Genomic DNA, 22,543 nt, shown 5'->3' on the forward strand with positions numbered 1-22,543 from the left:
ACTGAGCTTAGTTAATTGCTTAATTACACAATTAGCCTAATTAACTTCTCTAGTCAGGCCATATAAATAAATAAAACCTAGTAAGAAATTGGTCGAGCTCGGGAATCGAACCCCGGTCTTCGGAGTGCGAGACGAGCATGCTATCCACTCCGCCATGCAAGCTCGATGGTTTGGAATGAACAAAGGCACGTCTAGTGAATACGGTGACTTCGCTCACTGCCATCCTCCTCCCTTCCCTTCCGGCGAGGTTTAGGTGTCCACCGAGATATGAGAGAGAAATACATTTCCTTTCCTCAAAAACCAATTTACTGACGAGCGAGGCGTACACTGCAAACTCAAATAAGCCCAAATAGGAGTATAAATAGCTTGTGTCCGCTTTTAAACTCCTTATTGAAAATTGCGCAATCGACTTTAAGTAGTAAAAATGAGGAAATCCTCCTTTTTTACCGCTGTCGCGAAATGGAGGAGTAAAATAAAGTATTCACATGATTTTACTACTTTTCCAAGCAGGAGCATATCGGCTTCAATACTCCTTCAGACCCTTTATGCACTCCTTAGTGTCTGCACGCCACCTAGTGGCAGCTGCCGGTTCGCTGCACTTGCAGGTGACGACGTCTGCTCGCTCGTCGCTGCCTGCTCGCTTCTGCTTTTTCTGCTTCAAGCCCGTTTGTCATGTTACAAGACACCGGATCGTCGCAGCCTTGCGCAGCAGTGTGCTCTGCACAGACAGTTCCTGTGAAGTCTCCAGTGTGTTCGGAGAACGCTTGGTGTTGCATCGCCTACGACGGCAGTCCGCGAGAGGCTTAGCCAGCCTAGCTCAGTCGAACCAACATGGCGGTGTGTGACGCGTCGACCTGCCCGCAGCCGCCAGCTTGCCGCCCGCTCCTTTTCGCGCGCTTGTCGGGACATAAGAGACTGGACATCATCGACCTTAGCAGCAAGATGCTGCAATGAACGTATCACTCAAGCCAGCAATATGTGCAGAAGCAGCGGCTGGTCGTTCATTGTCTACGCAGCATACAAGTGTTGGCTGCGGCCGTTTCGCCGCGCCGACATGGCGGTGTGTGTGTGACGCATCAGTTTTCTCGACACCGACGGCCCCTCGTTCTTTCGCTGTATTACAGCAAGAATACAAAAGACCGGATTATCATCGTCGTGTATAGCGGTAAGCAGTATTAAACTCTCCTTTGATGCCACATACGCGCATGCACTTAACGCCGCTCCCTTTTCAGTGTGCGAAGGCTTGCTGTGAACTCCGGGTGCACGGAGACGAAAGGCTTCATCGTCGTCCGGACGAGTCAGCTCACACAGAGGTCATTAAGTAAGCATCTAGAAATTTGTTGTTGCATGCGGCTCAAAAAGAGTGTGGCACTGCAGTCGTGGCTGTTTACGTTAATATGTACGACTGGAAGTAGGGTCAATTCTTCTAGGGACCAAATTTTCTCCATGCGTTCTCGCCCCATGAATATGGAAAAGCTGTACAGGCAATGAGCAGGTGAAAATGCACAGCCTTTGGGTCCGGAAATTTTTGTCACGTTATTACGAACAGTGCTGAGAACAAAACATTGCCTGCCCTAATGTGTTGCTTCCTTTCCTGTGTTTTAAGAGGGCCTTGTTATGCAAAGAATGCAAGCGATTTTTTTTATTTTCAGTCATAGCACAGGACATGGCGAAGCCTTAGCGCTCAAGCAGATTGCCTAAATTGTTACATTTTCCGAGTTGGTGGCGTCTTACCGTAGCAGCGATTGTCGGCAGCGGACATGAGGTGGCAACCATACTGAGCGTTGCCTTTCTGGATCGTTAGGCGTCTAGTTCCAAAATGTGGTATCTTGTAAGCTCTTCGCATTTGAAAAATGTGAAAAAAAGTTGCCTCTTCGCGTGCAGTTTCCGAACACATTCCATTATGTGAAACTCGTGGAGGCAAGCGTTCCGGTTCGGACTGCTGATCCCGGGAAGGTAGCGAAAGAAAAAAAATAAAGCATACGCTAGAATACAAGATCCCCTGCTCGAGCTGTACATAGTACATTGGCGAAACCAAGCACTTCCCCGAAAAATTGAAGCAGCACAAAGCGGATGTCAAACAAATGAACAAGGAACGAAGCGCGGGTTGACAAGACTGACTTCAAGGGAACTCTTGTGCTGGACACTGAGCCGAACCCGCGCAGGACGCTCTTACTTGAGTCACGGCACATTCAGCAGACGCAAGGAAATGTTATACTCTCCCTAGAAACCCTATCCCCCTCTTGCATCAACTGTCTACGAGCAGTGACCCGGCGGATGACTAATCGAAGGCTTAAAAAACGCGTTGTGACTGGCTCGCAGTCGCACCTGGTAAGAACCAAGAAGGTTCCGTCGTGTTTTTTTTTCGCTTTTTTTTGGTTGGCGTTTTTTCCTACTTAAATTCCTTTCCCAGCCAGATAGACCTGTGTAGAATGTTTTCTTTTGAATCCTGGCAACGAATGTGAGGGCAAAGCATAACAGAAGACAGGTGGCGGCGGAAGGGTGGGTCTGGTGGTAGCTTTCTATTCCTAACAGTGCCTACTACGTTAGTCACCCTTGCCCTGTCTTTGACCTGTACCACGCTTTGCGCTTTGTATCAAGCGGCCGTGCCTTTACACAGAATGACGACGCCCTCAAAATGCACGGCTGCGGGTTCTCCCATCAAGGAAATAGCGCTTTGCATACACGCAGTGGAAGCTCACATTCAGTCTTTTGTTTGCATGTTCTGATTTCAATAATTGGTCCTGATATGGTGCCTGGAATGTGTGGGGAACCTTCTGACAAGTGAAAAAGAAAATTATATCGCAATGCTTTTTGCAGTGCCGGAACGCAGACAAAGGCAGCGCGAATGCGCAAGTGCCTCAGTAAGACCATTTTATTTTTTTAGTTTTATTCTTTACGGGAAAAATGTTCCCCATCGACGCTGCTTCCCATTCGCCGTATTGCCTTAACGTTTACGAAAGCGGCTCTCTGGAATTTTTGATTCCCTGAAAAACGCGTTTAGCCGCTGTCATGCGACAGGGTACAGATATGTATTATAGCTAGTTGATTACCTACTATGTTCTACTAGCTAATCTTTTGTCACGAGAAACGTTTAAACTTCAACAACACCTACTTTATTGAAAAGTGCACTCTGAACTGCTTTGGGAACTTGACTTCTACACTTCAAGCACATCATACTTCAAACTTAGAGGTGTAATTCCTCTGATGCACTTTTTTTCTAATCTTTCTTTCAGAAGGAGCCTCCTTTGACGTCGTGCCTTTTAACCAGCGATAGCATGACATGCCCGTATGTTGACAGCAAAGCATTTCAAGGTTCCCTCCTTGCTTTCTAGTGTGGCATCTCTATTTTTATTCTTTGGGATATTTCAACTCTGCAGCCAAAGACAGCGCGGGTTAAGGCACTCTTCTTTTCTACAGGGGCCAAGACATTGGTTCTCTGTAACCATCGAAAGCAAGCTGCCGAACACTTGGTTCAAATGTTTTGTACACAATAAAATATTGTTTGAAATAAATCACTGCAATTTCATCGACGCATTTATCCTGGGAAGGCTTTAAAATGAGCCTTCCATAGGAATACTTCATTTCAAATGGGCTTCCTCATCAAGTGAAATAATAAACTCGTCTGGGCATCATGAATGTTACCTTATAGTAAGAGAAATTGCTAAAAAAATTTCCTGTCAAAACTACTTAACTGGAACAGGCACGTACTCCTGAAATGTACTATGAAAGTAGCTGCAAAGGAGTATATAATACTTCTGTTAGTTGCCATGCTAACTCCTTTGTGATCGCAAATTTACTCCTAAATAAACTCCCGTCTAGAGAGCGGTAACACTTCACTCCTTCCAGCACTCCGAAAGTACCCCTTCAAACAGAGGAGTAGACGATATACTCCTATTCTGAGGAGTATCAAAACCCCTTTTCGGGAGTGCGCTACGCGATGAGCCATTTACTCCTTTTTGGGAGTTTTTCGGTTTGCAGTGTAGAACGGAATGGGCGATGGCGTTCTATGGACTGCCTGGCAGCGTTGCAAGACGCTCTCGCGTTCCACTCTTAGAGGCGAAGCTTAACATCTTAACCACACATCAGTGACCACACTTTAGGTCAAAAAAGTGCACCCCCCCCCCCCCCCCCCCCCCTGAATTTTGACGGGTGTCCACCGAGATAAGTGCGAGACAGTTACAGCGTAATTTTCTTTCCTCAAATACAAGTTTCATTTTCTTCATTACGGGCCATCTTCGTCTTTCTTCTTTCACTCCCACTTACTCCGTTCCTCTACGGTGCGGTTCAGGTGTCCACCGAGATGACAGAGATTTACTGCGCCATTTCCTTTCCTCAAAAACCGTTGCGTTGAAACGGCAAGGCATCGCGCCGAACGGGTGGTGGCGTTCCGTGCACTCCCTGGCAGCGCTACAACACGCTGTCGCGTTCCACTCCTAGAGGCGAAGCTTAAGCTTAAGCTTAATTAGCAGTTAATTAGTATTCAGGCATTAATCAGTAATTAACCATTAATTAGTGATTTGTCATCACTTAGTAATTAGTACTCAATTACATGTGACGCCACCAGTGCCACAGAAGCACTGAAAGTGGTGCGGAAAACGCTTTCGCCTCTACGCACTTCAGACAGTCAAAGTGCGCCCTGAATTTTTTCTCGCGCCATGGCGCTGCTGCTATGACCAAGAATCTTAACCTCATTCAGTCGCGGCCTGCACTGGCATTTTCGGCAATGTTCGGCCAAATTTGTGCCACTTTCCTTGTCACTTAACGTGCGCTCATTATCCCCTGCACGATCATTCACGCACCAATGCAGGCTTTTTCACAATATGCAATGCCTTTCGCGCAACTAACAAAGGGCTGGCCATGCTTTTTTTTTTTAGTGGTGCGAGAATTAATGGAATCCTTCATGATTAAGAATGCACAAGATTGCGTCAGCGATACGTCTCTTACCTTGTATAGGAGCGAGTCAGCATTGTTAATAATGCCGCGAATCTTTGTAGCGTTCGTTTGTAGTATTTGTTTGTTCATGCTTCATGGCTGCCGACGCGCCTCATTATCGCTTCGTTTGTGACGCAAGACGAGCCTAGATTTATCTCGATTGATCTCATGCCGACGGAGCCGATTCTAGTTTGCGCCAGAAGGTTCTAGTAACCTCCTAAGCTTGATCTCGAATGTTCGCTATCAGCTTTAAAAAGAGCACGGCCGACAGCGGCGAGAATTCGGTTCGACGACAGCCGAACACGCTTGTTGCTACGCCGCCGCCGCGTGATTCAGTTCTTTGCGGGCGCAAGTCAGCCCAAATAAAGAGTTTCGTTTCGAAGACATTCTCAGTTTTTCTGTTCGCCCGACTGCAGTCACCACTGCGTGACATCTGGTGGAGGTACCAGGGATGTCCCTGTCGCCCTCACACCCTGGAAGCCGTCAAAGCAGCCCGAGCCGTCTCGAAGAAGATCCCGAGAAAGCCGCAGAAGCCGTCCTAACCGAAGGCGAAGGGCGGAGCAGCCGCCGTCTCCAGAGGCGTCCACCAAAATTCGGATTGCTACCGGACCGCACGCGAGCGAAGAACTCCTCACTTTCGACGTCAGCCATGGCTACGACACTAGCCCCCATTATTTTACACCAGCCCCGACTGCCGCCCACGTTCAGCGCTTCACCGGGCGAGGATCCCGAGGAATGGCTGGAACAGTTTGACCGTGTCGCCGTCTTCAACAGTTGGGATGGCGAGATTGAAGTAAGCCACGTTTTCTTTGCCTTAGAAGGACCAGCGAGAATTTGGTTCGAGAAGCTTCCCTGGAGACGTGGGAATCATTCAAGCGGGAGTTTCTGAATGCATTCTCAAGCATCGTCAGAAAATAAAGAGCTCAGCTGCTTCTACAATCACGCATCCAACACCCGAATGAGACTGTGGCCGCGTACGTAGAAGACATGAAGCGCCTTTTTCGACGTGTCGATCCTGACATGACGGAGTGGAGAAGGTCATCTCGTATGCTAGCCGTTCCCTGTCCAAGCCGAAGCTAATTATTCGACAAATCAGAAGGAGTGCCTTGCCATCATCTGGGCCACGTCGAAATTCCGCCCCTACCTGTACGGACGACCGTTCAACGTGGTCAGCGATCACTACGCACTGTGCTGGCTCGCCAGTTTGAAGGACCGCTCCGGCCGCCTCGCTCGATGGAGCCTGCGGCTCCAGGAGTTTGATGTAACCGTCATTTACAAGTCCGGATGCAAGCACTCTGACACCGACTGCATGTCACGAGCCCCTGGAGATGCACCGCCGCCGGACGACGATGAGGACGCCTTCTTGGGACCCATCAGCTCCAGCTCTTTTGCACAACAGCAACGCTCAGACCCCGACATAAAATGCCTCATCGAATACTTGGAAGGCAAGGTTTCTTCACTCCCTGCCTCGTTCAAGCGAGGATTGTCTTCGTTCTGTTTACAGAACGATGTCCTCGTGAAGAAGAACTTTGCAGCGAACAAGACAGCCTACCTCCTTGTTGTACCTATAAGTCTGCGCGGAGAAGTTCAGGCTTCGCACGACGAGCCGACGGCTGGACATCTCGGGTTTTCTCGCGCCCTCCGCCGCATTCAAGAAAAGTATTACTGGCCCCGACTGTCTGCCGATGTCGCACATTTTGTGAAAACCTTCCGAGATTTTCAGCGACGAAAGACCCCTGCAACCCGACCAGCAGTATTTCTGAACCCCATTGAACCCCCCTCAAGGCCCTTTCAGCAGATCGGCATGGACTTGCTTGGCCCTTTCCCGAAATCAATATCTTGAAATAAGTGGATCATTATAGCGACCGACTACCTTACCCGCTACGCCGAGGCAAAAGCCCTACCGAACGGAACAGCAGCAGAAGTCGCCAAATTTTTCGTGGAGAACATTCTTCTGCGACACAGCGCCCCCGATGTGCTCATCACTGACAGAGGAACAGCATTCACGGCGGTACTGACGCAAGCCATTCTCCATTACAGCCAAACCAGCCACCGGAGAACAACTGCATACCACCCGCAGACCAACCGACTGACCGAGCGCCTCAACAAAACCATCCCCGATATGCTCGCCATGTATGTCGATGCCGAACACAAGACCTGGGACGCCATCTTACCTTACGTAGTCTTCGCCTACAACACCGCAGTGGAGAACCGCAGTGGAGAATTTTTCGTGGAGAACATTCTTCTGCGACACAGCGCCCCCGATGTGCTCATTACTGACAGAGGAACAGCATTCACGGCGGTACTGACGCAAGCCATTCTCCATTACAGCCAAACCAGCCACCGGAGAACAACTGCATACCACCCGCAGACCAACCGACTGACCGAGCGCCTCAACAAAACCATCCCCGATATGCTCGCCATGTATGTCGATGCCGAACACAAGACCTGGGACGCCATCTTACCTTACGTAGTCTTCGCCTACAACACCGCAGTGCAGGAGAATATCCAGATGACTCCTTTTAGGCTAGTCCATGGCAGGGAGGTTACGACCACGCTGGACGCGTTGCTGCCGAACGTTACCGAGGAAGATAACGTCGACGTCGCCGCCTGCCTTCAACGCGCAGAAGAAGCCCGAAAAAATTGAGGGGGCACTTTGACTGTCTAAAGTGGGTAGAGGCGGAAGCGTTTTCCGCACCACCTTCGCTGTTTCTGTAGCACTGGTGGCGTCACATATATTTGAGTACTAATTACAAATTGATGACAAATCACTAATTGTTAATTACTGATTAATGCCTGAATGCTAATTAACTGCTAATTAATTAGCTGATTAATGTCTGATTAATGCCTGAATGCTAATTAACTGCTAATTAGCTTCGTCTTTAGAAGTGGAACGCGACAGCGCGTTGTAGCGCTGCCAGGGAGTCCACGAACGCCACCACCCGTTCGGCGCGATGCCTTGCCCTTTGAACGCAACGCTTTTTGAGGAAAGAAAATGGTGCAGTAATTCTCTGTCATCTCGGTGGACACCTGAACCGCACCGTAGAGGAAGGGAGGAAGTGGGAGTGAAAGAAGACAAAGAGGGCCCGTAATAAAGAAAATGAAAATTGTATTTGAGGAAAGGAAATTACGCAGTAACTGTCTCGCATATCTCGTCTCACATATCTCGGTGGACACCCGTCAAAATTCAGGGGGGCACTTTCTTGACCTAAAGTGTGGTCACTGATGTGTGGTTAAGATGTTAAGCTTCGCCCCTAAGAGTGGAACGCGACAGAGTCTTGCAACGCTGCCAAGGAGTCCATAGAACGCCATCGCCCATTCGGTTCTACGCCTCGCTCGTCGGTAAAGACCGAGAGCCATCATCCGGGCACTGAAATCCACTCATCCGGGCACTGAAATCCACTCATCCGGGCACTGAATTCCAGTCATCCGGGCTCTGAAACGAGAACATGCGGTCACCGTACGAGACTTATCGAGATTTAACGACTCTCTCTCTAAGCCCTCCTACGCGACCGGCATGCAAGCGCCGGTTGGTCTCCAAACGAGACAAAAAATAACTGCTGCCAGTGCCTTCTCAATGTTTATCAAGATATCAGTGGAGCTGTGGGTTTGATAATGCACGGAATTGTAATTTCCGATTTCTAATAACGCGTGCAGAAAGCACATAAGTGCCACGTTACACTTCGTTCTCATACGTGATCTCTCAGGGGCTTCGCGCATCGAAGCAAAGCCGCGCAGGCGCACAGGGGCCCGGTGGAGAAGCGCTGCGTTCAAAGGGCAAGGCATCGCGCCGAACGGGTGGTGGCGTTCCTCCCTTCCTTTACGGTGCGGTTCGGGTGTCCACCGAGATGGCAGACAATTACTGCGCCATTTCCTTTCCTCAAAAAACCTTGCGTTCAAATGGCAAGACATCGCGCTGAACGGGTGGTGGCGTTCCTCCCTTCCTGTACGGTGCGGTTCGGGTGTCCACCGAGATGACATTAGGCCCGTAAACATTTCATGCTTACTCTACTCTCGTTTACGGGAGAGGCAGAGATTTTTTGAGGAAAGGAAATGTATCTGTCTCTCATTTGTCGGTGGACACCTAAACCTCGCCGGAAGGGAATGGAGGAGGATGGGAGTGAGTGAAGACACCGTATTCACTAGACGCGCCTTTGTTCATTCCAAACCATCGAGCTGGCATGGTGGAGGTTAACCCATCAGGTCCAGGAGATTTTCCCAGGTTCAAATTTTCTATCGCTTGCTCGACCTCCGACGCAGTTATCGACAGCTGCAGCCTTTCTTTCTGTTCGTCATCTAATCGCGGCAAAGCGCCAAGAAACTTTTCCATGAATGCGCTCACATCCACTTCTTGCTTTGCAAACAGCGCCTGATAATATTCAAGAAATATGCTTTTAATATAATATATAATATGCTTTTACAAATATAATATGCTTTTTACAAAGCATATAAACGCGAAATAGTGCCAGTACTGACAGCAGTTTTTAACGAAGCCTATAAAGAAAATGAATTGCCCCCGTCTTATGGTAAATCCCATACAGTGCTAATCCCTAAATCCGATGACGCAGAAAAGTTAAAGCAGGTCACAGCATATCGTCCTATCGCCCTCACAAACGTGGATTATAAAGTTTTCATGAAGATTTTAGCCTGTAGACTACAGTCAGTTATTCAGGATATAGTCGGTCCCCACCAGACGTGTGGGATCAAGGGACGCTCTATTGTTTCCAATATTCATAAAGCGAGGTGTGTACTGGAATGTTGTGATTACACAAATAGCTGTGTAGCCATCCTTCAGCTAGATCTTGAGAAGGCATTCGATTGTGTTTCGCACGATATCCTGTTCTGCATACTCGACCATGTGAATTTAGGGTCCATTATTTGTGAGGGAGTGGCCTTGGCGTACCGGAGCTGCACGACAAGATTAATTGTAAATAAGAGTTTGGGGGCCCCCATTAGCCTGCAGCGTTCGGTGCGCCAGGGTTGTCCCCTCAGCCCTCTTCTATTCTGCATTTACATTGAAGCGTTGTGTTTGAATATCATGGAAAGTGAAAAAATTCGAGGATTCCAGCTACAGGCAGCAGAAGTTAAGCTGCTGGCTTATGCGGATGATGTCGCGGTGTTCACAGTGAACCGGGAGGGTATAACCGAGGCCGTGGCATGCGTAAAAGAATTCACCAAGATCACCGGTAGTAAAGTGAATTGGTCAAAGTCCCTGGGACTTTGGCACGGAGAATGGCCAACGAAGCCCGGCAATTTTGCAAACGTGTCCTGGGTGACGACCCCAGTAAAGTACTTAGGCGTTCCACTGGACGGTTATCGCGATAGCGATTCGTACTGGAAAGCACAGACGCAAGCCACGCGTGAAAAGGTGGAAAGGTGGAAAGGGCGACACCTTTCAATTTTCGCAAGGGCCACAGTGTGCAATCTGTTTTTTATGTCTTGGCTGTGGTACGTGATGCAAGTGTTGCATTGTGCAAGGATGAACGTACAGAGACTGCACCGGATCTTTGCCGTTTTTGTGTGGGCTGCGGACTGGGAACGCTGTAGCCGGACCAATTTGTTTAGGCGGGTGAAGGATGGCGGCCTGAGTCTGGGACACTTATTTCTGCGGCAGATTGTAAGCAGATTTTGTTTTGTGCGCGATGTAAGCGATCCGTTTTTGCGCACTGTGTGCCAATTAAGGCTCGGAAATGCACTGCCGGACTTTGTTGTCACAACCGAAAGGTTCTCGGGACGTATTTTTGGTTACTTTAGAGAGGTTGTCGTGAGTGTTCGATTCCTGTCTGTTCGATTTTCGTATGAATATTTATCTTCTGTTAGCAGGAAGAAGTTGTATAAAGATTTGTGCGATGTAGTTCTTCCACAACCTATGTACAGGGCCTTATACAATGGAGGCCAGGGACGCGACGTACTTAAGCGTGTGAAGGCGATGCAGGTGCCGCCGAGTGCAAAAACTTTTTTCTTTAAATTACATACCGGAACACTACCAGTAAAGGAATTCTTGGAAAGGAAGCAGTTATTTCTACCTTGGGGATCACATTGTTTAATTTGTAAACAACCAGAAACAATAGACCACGTTTTTTTGCACTGTTGGGAGGGGGTATACTTTTGGGACATTTTGCAACGGACTTTAAGAAAGAAATTTCCGCTCGACGCTCATGGTATTCGGTACTTGCCTGTAGAGAGTGAGGATGGGACACCATTCGACCTCATTATGCTAATGGGTCTCCATTGTATTTGGCGCTCCAGAATGGCAGGATATCATTGCGATCCTGATGCACGGCCAGCACGGATCTATTTTCGGGAGTGCATGCATAAGTATATTGAAGTTCAGAAACTTGCTCCTGAAGCTCCCGAGTGGCTCGAAAGAGTCGAGCCTTTGGTGACGCTTAAGGAGTTTTAATATGATGAAGCCACGCACCCCCGGGCGGATAGTGTTGTTAATTATTGCTCATTGCGCTCTGTAAGTGTATTTGTGTACTGTGGTTCTTGCCGAAGTCAGGCAATAAATAAAAAAAAAAAGCTGGCATGGTGGAGTGCATAGCGTGCTCGTCTCTCACGCCGAAGACCGGGGTTCGATTCCTGAGCTCGACCAATTTCTTAATCGCTTTTATTTATTTATATGGTCTGACTAGTAAAACTAATTAGGCTAATTGGGTAATTAAGCAATTAACTAAGCTCAGTCCCACTTACTTGGAGCATCACTATACGATCCCTTCAATTGGTTGTATGGTTACTTTTGATTGTAAAACATTTTATTCGCCGGGAAGAGCTTGGCAAGAGGTCGCGTTAAGTGGTCGAGAGTACATAGCCCTCGACGACTTTGTCAGCCCACTCCACCGCCAAAACTTGCGTTCTGGGGTCAGAGCTAGCCAGCACTGTCTCCCACCGCTCGAGAGAAGGAGCTGTAACTAGATCACCCGGAGGTGGCTCTATTTTGCAGTCCCACAGGATGTGATCGTAGGTAGCACGTTGGCCACAGTGTTTGCAGTTTGGGTTGTAAAGATCTGGATAAATGTGCGCGAGGAGTGATGGGGTGCGTATCGATCTCGTCTGTAGACGACGCCACGTAACCTCTTGTTCTTTAGTAAGTCTTTTGACTGGAGGGGGGAAAATTCTCCTCTCAAATTTAAAATGATTGGTGAGATCATGATATGTGATCATTGAGTCCGTGAAATTCAGGGGGCCAGACTCATCCACTGCCCGGTCGACGAAACCTCGGGCTTTATTGTGGGCTGCCTCGTTCCCCGGATTCCCCGAATGGGCTGGGACCCATATCAATTCGGAATAATTTGGTGAGAATTTGGTTGCGTTAAGGATTCTAAGGGAGGTGTTTGTAATTCGCCCTTTAGCGAAATTATTGATACCCATTTTGGAATCGCTGAGGATGATGCTCCCTTGGGTATGTGCTAGGGCGAGGGCTATAGCCGCCTCTTCTGCCGTTTCAGAGGATTTCGTTTTGATTGTCGCCGAGACGATGTGGTCACCATTCTCGTTCACAACCACAATTGCAAAGGCATTGGTATTTTTGTATTCTGCCGCATCTACATAAAGTGTTGCAGCGCACTGTATTTATTTCTTATGTGCTCGTGCTTGTATTCTACCCTCATGGTGTAAGGGGTGCATGTTTTTGGGGAGTGGTTTGATTAGTAGGGCCGTCCTATAGTCGCGGGGTAAGTCTACTTTAGCATCGTTATTCGTAGGTTGAAAGTTAATTCCGAGCCTGGTAAGAATACTCCTGCCAGTTCTGGAATTGGCTAATCGCGCTGTTTGAGCCATTAAATGGGCTTCTTTCAGTTCATTGTACGTGTTATGTATTCCTAACCTCATAAGCCTTTCGGTTGAGGCATTTAGTGGGAGTCCTAACGCAGCCTTATAGGCCTGCCGTATCATGCTATCCAATTTGTCCTTTTCTGCTTTCGAAAATTTGAGATAAGGGGTGGCATAGAGTATCCTGCTTAGCGCAAAGGCCTGCACTAGGCGGCATAAATCTCTTTCCCTCACCCCTTGTCTGCGGTTAGCTATGCGGCGGATTAATCGCGCCGTCGCTTCTACCGTGCGTTTTAGCTTAGTGAGTGTGTCAGTATTCTTTCCATTTGTTTGTAAATACAACCCCAGTATTCTCATGGTCTGTACCTCTTTGACAGATGTTCCATTAACATAGACGTTTATTTGCGGGGGGGGGGGGATGTCGTGGTACGCCTACCTCTTTGTTTACGACGGATCACGAAGAGTTCAGATTTTTGCTCAGAACAAGTGAGGCCGGATTCCCATGCGCATGCCTCAATGATGTCCACTGCTGCTTGGAGTGTGTCTTCTATGTAGCCTTCGCATCCTTTGGTTACCCAAAGTGTGATGTCATCTGCATAGAACGTGTGATGTAGGTCTGGTATTTGTGCCAGTTTGGGGGGAATTTTGATGAGGGAGAGGTTAAAAAGGAAAGGGGACAGGATGGAGCCCTGTGGCGTTTCTTTACTTCCTAGTGTGATTGGGGCAGACTCTATTGTTCCGACCGTTATCACTGCTGTTCTGTTAGTGAGGAAGGATCGGATGTAGTTGTACGTCCTTTCTCCGGGGTTGATTTCTGACAAGCTTGTCAAAATGGCTTTGTGGGTGACGTTGTCGAAAGCTTTAACAAGGTCTAAACCCAATATTGCTTTCGTTCCTGTTCCCTCGTCAGCTTCAATTATGTCCTTGTTAAGCTGCAAGAGTATGTCCTGGGTAGATAGTTGGGCCCTGAATCCTAACATTGTTTCAGGTAAGAGGTTCATGTCCTCCGCATAGTTTTGGAGCCTATTGAGGATGACATGCTCCATGAGTTTGCCTAGGCATGATGTTAATGAAATTGGGCGTAGATTCTCAGTGCTGAGTTTCTTACCCGCTTTAGGAATAAAAGTGATTTTTGCGTGTTTCCACTCTGGTGGTATGTTGCCTGCATGCCAGTATTTGTTCATAAGGTCTGTAACCGCCGCGATCGACGTTGCGTCTAAGTTCCTGAGAGTCTTATTTGTTACTTTGTCTGGTCCTGCCGCAGATGTTGTCCGCAGTTTTCCAATTGCGTACCAGACCTCTGCGTCTGTGATGTCTGCGTCTAAATTTGGATTAGGAGTCCCCCGGTAGTCTGGTTGTGTGGTACCATCATCCGTGTTTAGATAACGTTCTGCTAGCTCTTTGATTAGGTCTTCAGTTGTACCCTCATATTTATGTATGAGTCTGTACAGTTGACTTTGTTGCACGGGACGTGTTTGTTCTGGGTCGAGCAGGTGTCTTAGAAGATGCCATGTCTTCTTATTTCCGAGCTGTCCATTGACGCTTTCACATATTTGGTTCCATTGTTGTGTTTGGAGAGTAAGTGTATGTTCCTCGATTCGCCTCTCGATTTCAGCGATCTTTTTGCGTAGTCGCTTGTTGTGTTTTTGCTTCTTCCAGCGTTTTTGGAGGCCTTTTTGTGCCTGCCACAGGTGTAACAGCTTTGAGTCTGCAATCTGCTCCTCCTTCTCAACTGGCACCACAACGCTAGTGGAGCTGTCATCCTCATTCAGGGAGATAACCCAGTCGCTAAGGTTAGAGATCTCCTTTGGAGCTGTTATGTCGCGAAGTTGCCTGAACTTGTCCCAATCCGTGGTTCGTATTTCTTTTGCTTTGTTTTTAAGTTTTGTCGTGGGGAAGGTGGTGCTAAGGATGAAGTGATCACTACCAAGGTTTTGCCCGGTGTTGACCCACTTTGCGTCCTTGACGTTTTTAGAGAGGGATAAGTCTGGAGATGTGTCTACACATACACTGTTACCCATGCGTGTGTGGTCGCTCGGGTTGTTTAGTGTTGTGAGCCCTAGTGACTGTATGATTTGCCAGAGCAGGTTCCCTTTCGGAGTTGCTTTGGTATATCCCCATGCTGGGTGTTGAGCGTTGAAGTCTCCCACAATTATTAGTTGAGCCCCAGCAGCCAGCTTTACTGTGTTTATCAACAAGTGTGGGAGTCCATTGCCTTTGTTTCTGGGCGGGTTGTATACATTAAGGATGAAGAGATTTGAGTCTCCTTTTTGCCTTGGTACTATTTCAAGTAGGGTGTAATCTTCTTCCGAATCATTTATAAAATGTTGAATTGCGGTGATATTTCTATGCACCAGAGTGGCTGTGAAGGAGCCGGCTGCGTTACTAGTATCATAATGAGGTGGCAGATATGCTTTATAGCCTGGCAGTGTAGCCCTGCCGCTAGCTTCTTGCAATGCAATCACGTCTGGGGTTGTAACAGACGGTGCTTGTTGGATGTGGAGCTGCAAGTGGGCCCGCTTGCGGCGGAAGCCTCTGCAGTTCCATTGCCAAATTTCAAATTTTTGGCGTGGTGCCATGTTGGGTTATAGATGGTTGTGGCGTCGTGGACAGATCCAAGATGGGGGGTAGGCGGGCCTCGATAGTTGTAAGCCTATCCATTATTTGCTGCATGCAGGTGGCTATTTGGGATACCTGTCCCTCTAGTGTTGCAAAGCGAATATCTATCTCTGCAAATTTGGTAGTAACGAGGCCTTGGAAGGTTGCTTGTTCTGTTGATATAGCGCTAGTTCTCTCTGACAGAGTATTGATGTCTGCCCTGAGTTTGGTAGGCGCTTTCGACGGCTGCGGGGTGTCGGCTTCCGAAGCCTCAGCCTTTCTTTTGGATTCCTCGCCTTCTTTTGTAGGAAGCGGTCTTTTAGTTGCTATTCTGGCGTCTGGGTCCGTCGCGTTATGGGCCGAAGACTGGGACGCGGTGGAGGGAGTGTGGCAAATAGCGTCTGTTTCCATCGCATTATTGGTCGAAGCCTGGGACGCGGTGGGTGGCGTTCTAGCCGCAGTGGCATTCTGTACCTGATGCGCTTGTAACAGGCGTTTAATGTCAGCCAACTCTTTTTTAAGGCTGGCAATTTCTCTGTCTCGGGATTGTAGTTGGATCTGAAACTCCTTCTCTCGTGCGTCAATAGATTGGGAGGCCTCTGCTGGCCAGCTCACCTTTTTGTTGGAGCGGCTATCGCTGCGTCCGCGGCTCGAGCTTCGCTTGTCGTTCCCTGCAGGGTTCCCCAGGGGCGGGAAGGAGCTGGAGTTGTTCCGGCTGTGGCTTCCTCCTTTTCCGGTAGCACCGTGTTATTTCTTCCTGGACCTAGACTGGTGTCCGTGTAGTGATGAGTCGTTGTCCCCTTGCTTGGGTGCCTGGTTGCCAAGGGGCGTTCCTTGTTTGTTCTTGTTGATAAGCCGGAATTTGCAGTTCCGGCTGCCTGTGTTGTGGCCCCCGTTGCAGACGATGCAGACGGGTTGGCAGGTTGGCTGTTCTCCCTCAGGTGGAGGCGAGTGATTTTCTCCGCAGCGGCGGCAAAGGTTCGTTGTAGGTTTGTAGCAGACATCGGCCCGGTGTCCTACCCACCTGCAGTTGTAGCATACTTCATGTTGCTCCCTGAAGGGGTGGACCCGAAAGACGCCGCACTGATAGATTACTTGGCTGGGTAGTTTCTTTCCAAAAAAGGTGATTTGTATTGTTCTGGATTGCCCGATCCTTCGGGCATCCACAACTTCTATTTCTTCGTTTCTATTTCCGAAGCCTTGGCGAACCGCTTCGGGCGAGTCTCCCGCGTAGGCGTTGTAAATGACCCCTTTTACCGAGTCTTCGGGCGCCGCCACGTACGACGTTACGTTGTAGGTTTGACCTTGGAGGTTCAGTTTTTCGATCTTGGCGTATGCAGTCGCCCGTTCACGATCGGGCGTGCATAGCGTGAAGGTGTTGTTGGCCGTATTGACTCTGATAATGTATGGTTACTTGCCAAAGTGGAATTGGCCCCGTTTGAAATTCGCGCACTGTGACGTCACGACCGTTTCCACCAATTGAAAAGCGTGACATTTTCTGTCGACAACTTCTGCTTACAACGATGAGACATTAAAGGCTTCCGCCTTAATACTTGCCCGATTAAGGATCCAAGACCAGCAGCGAACCGACGCCAGACGCTACAACCTACGAAGACGCAACGCGTAATTCAAGCCTGGAGAACGAGTGTTGGTTTGGACGCCCATCCGCCGCCGAGGATTGAGTCAAAAGCTTTTGCGCCGCTATTTCGGCCCGTACAAGGTTCTTCGTCGGCTAGGTGAATTGGACTATGAAGTCGTTCCTGACCAAATGACGGCATTCCAGCGACGCCGCGTACGACCAGAAGTAGTCCATGTCGTACGCCTAAAGCCCTATCATGCACGCTAGAGGACGCCGTGTTTCCACATTCGGTGTTTAATTCTGAACAATTCGTTTTTGATTGTTTATAGCCGGATTATGTTCTAAAGCGTCGAGTCGATGCTTCTTTGAGAGGGAAGTAATGCTGCGAATCTTTGTAGCGTTCGTTTGTAGAATTTGTTAGTTCATGCTTCAAGGCTGCTGGCATGCCGCTTTATCGCTTCGTTTGTGACGCAAGACGCGCCTAGAATTATCTCGATTGATCGCATCCAGGCGGAGCCGATTCTGCTTTGTGCCAGAAGGTTCTAGTAACTTCCTAAGTTTATCTCGAATATTCGCTATCAGCTTTAAAAAGAGCACGGCCGACAGCGGCGGGCATTTTGTTCGACGACCGCCGAGCACGCTTGTTGCTACGCCGCCGCCGAGTGATTCAGTTCTTTGCGGGCGCAAGTCAGCCCAAATAAAGAGTTTCGTTTCGAAGACATTCTCGCTGTTTTTCTGTTCACCGGACTGCAGTCTCCACTACGTGGCAAAAAAATTGAGGGGGCACTTTGACTGTCTAAAGTGGGTAGAGGCGGAAGCGTTTTCCGCACCACCTTCGCTGTTTCTGTGGCACTGGTGGCGTCACATATATTTGAGTACTAATTACTAATTGATGAAAAATCACTAATTGTTAATTACTGATTAAAGCATGAATGCTAATTAACTGCTAATTAATGACGCTTAAGCTGCGCCTTTAGGAGTGGAACGCGACAGCGCGTTGTAGCGCTGCCAGGGAGTCCACGAACGCCACCACCCGTTCGGCGCGATGCCTCTCCCTTTGAACGCAACGCTTTTTGAGGAAAGGAAATGGCGCAGTAATTCTCTGTCATCTCGGTGGACACCTGAACCGCACCATAGAGGAAGGGAGGAAGTGGGAGTGAAAGAAGACAAAGAGGGCCCGTAATAAAGAAAATGAAAATTGTATTTGAGGAAAGGAAATTACGCAGTAACTGTCTCGCATATCTCGTCTCACATATCTCGGTGGACACCAGTCAAAATTCAGGGGGGCACTTTTTTAACCTAAAGTGTGGTCACTGATGTGTGGTTAAGATGTTAAGCTTCGCCCCTAAGCGTGGAACGCGACAGAGTCTTGCAACGCTGCCAAGGAGTCCATAGAACGCCATCGCCCATTCGGTTCTACGCCTCGCTCGTCGGTAAATTGGTTTTTGAGGAAAGGAAATGTATCTGTCTCTCATTTGTCGGTGGACACCTAAACCTCGCGGGAAGGGAATGGAGGAGGATGGGAGTGAGTGAAGACACCGTATTCACTAGACGCGCCTTTGTTCATTCCAAACCATCTAGCTGGCATGGTGGAGTGGATAGCGTGCTCGTCTCTCACGCCGAAGACCGGGGTTCGATTCCTGAGCTCGACCAATTTCTTAATCGGTTTTGTTTATTTATATGGCCTGACTAGTAAAGCTAATTAGGCTAAATGGGTAATTAAGCAATTAACTAAGCTCTGTCCCACTTACTTGGAGCATCACTATACGGTCCCTTAATTGGTTGTATGGTTACTAGCCAAAGTGCAATTGGCCCCGTTTGAAATTCGCGCACTGTGACGTCACGACCGTTTCCACCAATTGAAAAGCGTGACATTTTCTGTCGACAACTGCTGCTTACAACGATGAGACATTAAAGGCTTCCGCCTTAATATCTATTATTGTAGGCTATGACGGTAGTATCACGTTTATCAGGCATGCTGTGGGTGTATCCGCCGCGCGTGCACCTGATCGTCTTATATTTAGAAGTGTCAACTTCTGAATAAAACCAGTTGTTGGTTTGCTTTCGTCCTATCATGTCTTCTCTCTTCGTTTCGTCTCTTTTGCGCATAACCTTTCATGGCATCACAAGTACTAAGCCACTAGCCCGTCAACATCTCTTGCTGAAGTTGTGAAATAGGGTTAGCCGACAAACTTTTCGTCGCGAAGACAGTGATTAGCTTTCATTTCCGTTATGCTAGCTCCTTGGTTATAGTCAGAAGGAATGAAACGAGCGGAGTTATTTTGAACACGTTCAAGCGAAGTAATTAAGCAGTCATGGCTACGATCCGAGACTGCTGTTGAGTATTCTACCTTTGGACGTATTAAAGTTCCATAAAGAACTGATTTCAAAAAAGATGGTGCGCACGAAAAACTTCGCAGATAACCTGAAGTTTTGTTAGCGTTATTGATTATGTAATTCATGTGATTATGTAATCAAGTTAGGTTAGATGTAATGTGAATGCCTAGGTACTTATAAGAATTGATGCTTTCAAGTGAAATGTCATTCAAATAAAATACAGGAGACGGATTAGCAGTACGGGATACTCGCAAGACCTTGCATTTATTAAAGTTTAGTTTTATTAGACACTGATTGCACTAATTAGCTATAGCCAGAATGCCGCGCTGTAGATTGTTAATATCATTATCGCTTTAAATCTCAGAAAAATCAGGACGTCAACGGCGAATAAATGTACGTTAGATGACACATGAGAAAGAAGGTCATTGAATGGAGACTACATGAATAGAGACTGCTCGGAAACAGTAGCAGTACATGGCCGAACGCGCCTCTAAAGCCTCTATCTGTCGTATACGTAAAAGTGGCACCTCTCGCAACAAAAACACTAAAAGGTATGCTCCATCTCATAGAAAGTTATAAATAAATTACGTTTGGTGATACCACGTTATCTCTGAAGAAATGATTTGCTTTTAATAATTACACGCCACGGGAGCCCATATTTGGGGGCTCATTGATTTGTGGCGAGCCCATTACCCGCATGATTGGTTGGTTTGTGGGGTTTAACGTCCCAAAGCGACACAGGTCATGAGGGATGTCGTAGTGGAGGGCTCCGAACATTTCGACCACCTGGGGTCCTTTAACGTGCACTGATATCGCACAGCACACGGAATGAATTTTAGGAACTGCAATGAGCTTTGTCTGTGTGACATCATGCGGATAACATTCTGAAGTCTTTTACATAATATGACTGTGACGTAGTGAGCCGGACTTCACTAACTCCGCAGCATTAAACAAACAAAGAACATAAGATGCGAACGGTGGTTTGTCTCATCATCAGCCCGAATACGCTCATCGCAGGTCAAAGGCCTCTCCTACACCTCTCCAATTCGCCCTATCCTGTGCCAGCTACGGCTACCCTATCCCCGGAAACTTCTTTAAATCATGCCGTCATTCAGCTGTACTTCAAGCAGAAACGAGAATCTTCCGTAAAAAAATCTATAAAGCACTGTAAAACAATCTTAATCTTTAGGGTGCTTTGATTTCCATGAAACTGGAAATTCCCCAAAAGACCACAACTTAGATCAAAGAATTTACACGACGGCGCAGACTAGTTGAAGTTGGACCCATTTTGGAATTTCTTCACTGCAGTATGAATCTTAACTGCTTTTAGAGGTATTGGTTAGTATTGCCATGTACATGGTATACAAGGATGGTGGTATACATTCGAAAAAAAAAACTTTAGGTTGTATAAATATAAACTCGGTTTAGTGGACCCGCGACTAACGTACTCGTAGGCAAACACGTACGGCCTGCCTGCATATCACTGCCGTACAGTGCTGGTTTTAGTCCCGCTGAATATTGGCGAAAGTCGTTTTCTGTATATTCCTAAGCATAGCGCAGTAATTTACTCTGTTATTATAGTGCAGCTGTTCTTCCAAAGAGACCATCCTCTAGCAAACTCGCATTCACATCCGCGCAATACTATCTAGTGTTCTGCTATCTATACTATCTAGTGCATTCTAGAGAATATGCCATTTAAGAGCACAGAAACGCAACCAAGACATCACGAAGAGAATACATGCAAGGTGTCATTGAAATACCGTCCACAAAGAGCAACGAAGCGGACAAAGAGCCGAGTAAAAAGTTCGTGAGCATACCCACTGTTGCATCTACGATGAAAGAACAATACTATATTGAACAGCGCGGAGCTGACTTCAGCTTTTCAATTTCCTCTGCACTAAGTACGCAAGCCGTAGTTCTCCTACTGATTTGGCTTCCTTGCTTTTATAATTTAGTTTTTCAAAAATTCTGCTCGTTTGGTCTTGTTCTTAAATAGCTATTTCCCAGTTCGGCCTTTGTCTCTTGTGAGCGGATCGTTCCTGATGACTCGTCTAATTTTCGAGTACTACGCGTGCCCATGTTATGCCGCCCCAACCTCAAAATATTTATTTACCTTTAGACCATTTTAGGAACTCTATAATTTCTTTTGTCGTTTTGACCTCATCTCTAAAATTTCAGACTTCAATCAACTTTCAATCAACTTTATTCAGCATTTTTGTCCTGAAACAACAGAAAAGAAATGCTAGGGTTGGAGCAAAAAGCTACAAACGAAGTAGCTTGACGGGGCTCCCACCCCTAATTAACAAGGCCAACAGACTGTCACGTTATTATATACATGCATGCATATATATATATATATATATATATATATATACACACACACATATATATGTACATGCAGGAGTTAGAACCAGCGAGAAAAAAAGTATGCAAAGGAATGTACAGTAAGACAGGTGCTATATCTGAAATAGTTTTGATGTGAGAAATGAACATGTATCTGTGTTAACTCGTCGCAGACTATATATACATAATAAGGTTACAATTCAACGCACAGAAAATGAAAGAAATATATCTAGCAGGAAAACAAAATCGCGTCAGCAGCTCCAAAGGGTCAAATACAATCGGGTGCACACAAGTTCACGTAATAGAAGCAGGAAAATAGACGATGATAAAAAGATACAATACATCCGCAGTGCAAAAGCAGTTTGTGTCGGAAAAAACATAATTAAACCCACATGTCTTCAAGAATAAGGTATTTCTGCCACTTCTATTTGCTAAGGTTGTGTACATCTATATTTTTATTTTGTAGGAAATTCAAATATATAGGCATGTGGTATTGCATCATGTGCCGAGCCTGGGAAGAGGGTATAGACCAGTATTCTCTGTTTCTGAATATGTAGGGCACTTCTAAAGGTCGATGTAAATTACATAAGTTGAGGAAAGCTTCGTTGTTAGTTTGAACACTGTGTTTGTACTTCATAACGAGGTTAAGTTTATGTATGTGGCGTATGGGGAGTACATTAAACGAAGCGAAAAGTTCTCTTGTATGGGCGTCATATGAGGCATTTGCTACATGACGAATTGCTTTCTTTTGTAATAGCATCAATTTGGTAATGTTGGATTGAGTTGTGTCCGTCCATACGAGACTGCAGTAGTTAATATGGGGAGAGAAAATTGAATTATAAAGGATTAACTTAATTTTAGTCGGAAGCATCGTTCTAAACTTAAACAGTACGCCACAATCTCTTGCCAGGTTTCCCACAACGCGTTCCACGTGGGCATTCCAATATAGATGTTGATTGAACGTCACACCAAATGTTTTTA

At 47.1% G+C, this 22,543-nt stretch overlaps 1 long non-coding RNA gene across 1 annotated transcript; it reads left to right on the plus strand.

Moving 5' to 3' along the window:
- Positions 1-608: 608 nt before the first annotated feature.
- On the plus strand, positions 609-3,684 carry LOC149328578 (uncharacterized). Its single transcript, XR_016285671.1, has 3 exons — positions 609-1,165; positions 1,233-1,321; positions 3,237-3,684. It is a non-coding gene; the product is annotated as an uncharacterized LOC149328578 (long non-coding RNA).
- The last annotated feature ends 18,859 nt before the right edge of the window (positions 3,685-22,543 follow it).

Source organism: Amblyomma mixtum, chromosome 9, assembly GCF_055824585.1.
Source record: "Amblyomma mixtum isolate Tamu chromosome 9, ASM5582458v1, whole genome shotgun sequence".
Lineage (NCBI taxonomy): Eukaryota > Metazoa > Arthropoda > Arachnida > Ixodida > Ixodidae > Amblyomma > Amblyomma mixtum.